Source organism: Otolemur garnettii, unplaced genomic scaffold (genome assembly GCF_000181295.1).
Source record: "Otolemur garnettii isolate 467f Iridium unplaced genomic scaffold, OtoGar3 scaffold00220, whole genome shotgun sequence".
NCBI classification, from domain to species: Eukaryota; Metazoa; Chordata; class Mammalia; order Primates; family Galagidae; genus Otolemur; species Otolemur garnettii.
Genome location: NW_003852615.1, coordinates 1,402,419 through 1,403,813, shown reverse-complemented (window position 1 = coordinate 1,403,813; position 1,395 = coordinate 1,402,419). Strand labels below are relative to the sequence as shown.

At 42.7% G+C, this 1,395-nt stretch overlaps 1 protein-coding gene across 1 annotated transcript in view; it reads left to right on the top strand.

Annotated features, from left to right (window-relative positions):
• PCNP (PEST proteolytic signal containing nuclear protein) overlaps positions 1 to 1,395 on the top strand; it is a 25,370-nt gene that overhangs the window by 13,921 nt on the left and 10,054 nt on the right. The window lies entirely within an intron of this gene.

The following is a 1,395-nucleotide window of genomic DNA, read 5'->3' as shown; positions in this document are numbered from 1 at the left end:
TGAGACTCTGTCTCTACAAAAAAATACATATATAGGGCAGCACCTGTGACTCAAAGGAGTAGGGCACCAGCCCCGTATACCAGAGGTGGGAGGTTCAAACCCAGCCCCAGCAAAACAAAAAAATTATGTATATTATATGTATATATTAATTGGGCCAGGCGAGGTGGCCCATGCTTGCCTGTAATCCTAGCATTCTCGTCTGGCCGAGGTAGGCAGATTGTCTGAGCTCATGATTTCAAGACCAGCCTGAGCCAGAGGGGGACCTCGTCTCTAAAAATAGCCAGGCATTGTGGCAGTGCCTATAATACCAGTTACTTGGGAGGCTGAGACAGGAGAATCACTTAAGCCCAAGAGTTTGAGGTTGCTGTGAGCTGTGATGCCATGGCATTCTATGGAGAGCAACAAAATGAGACTTAAAAAAAAAAATTTAATTGACTTTTGAGCAAAAAGCTTAAAGACCAAATCAGCAAATACTATATAAGATCTACAGAAAAATTGAGTACTGTTGCCTTTAATAATTTTTATAGCTGGGCATGGTAGCCCACACCTGTAATCCCAGCACTTGGGAGGCTGAGATAGGTGGATTGCCAGAGCTCACAAGAGTTAAAAAGACCATCCTGAGTCAGAGTGAGACCCGCATCTCTAAAAAACAGTCGGGCATTGTGGTGGGCACCTATAGTCCCAGCTACTTGGGAAACTGAAGCAAGAGAATCGATTAAGCCCAAGAGTTTAAAGTTGCAATGAGTCGTGATGTCATGGCACCTTACTGAGTGCGACAAAGTAATATTCTGCCTAAAAAAAAACATAATAATTTTTATAGGCATGGTCTTCAGTGATGATCTATTATATATACATTCAAAGTTTTAAAAAGGCAGCTGTATCATCTTTAGTGGTTTAAAAAAAATGGGAGACTGGACTCTAACTCAACACCTATAATTTTATCACTCTGGGAGGCTAAGGTGGGTAGATTGCCCAAGCTCAGGAGTTTGAGACCATCCTGAGCAAGAACAAGACCCCATCTCTTAAAAAATAGCTGGGCGTTGTGGCAGGCACCTGTAATTCCACCTTCTTGGGAGGCGGAGGCAAGAGAATGACTTGAGCCCAGGAGTTTGAGGTTGCTGTAAGCTATGACACCATGGCACTCCACCAAGGGTAACAAAATGAGACTCTCAAAAAAATAAATAAAATTTAAAAACGGGGGGAAGCTACAGTGCTTGCTTCCCATATCCCTAGAGGAATTAAAAATAATACAGATGGTTCTGCCAGAAGCTCTACTCAATGGACACATGTTCTAGTGAGTGTGAAATGGTTACCATTTCCTGTTCCCTCTGTGAGTCCAGTTCTCATGCTCCTCACAGTGGCCCTACCTCATCAAGCTTCTTTTTTTTTTTTTTT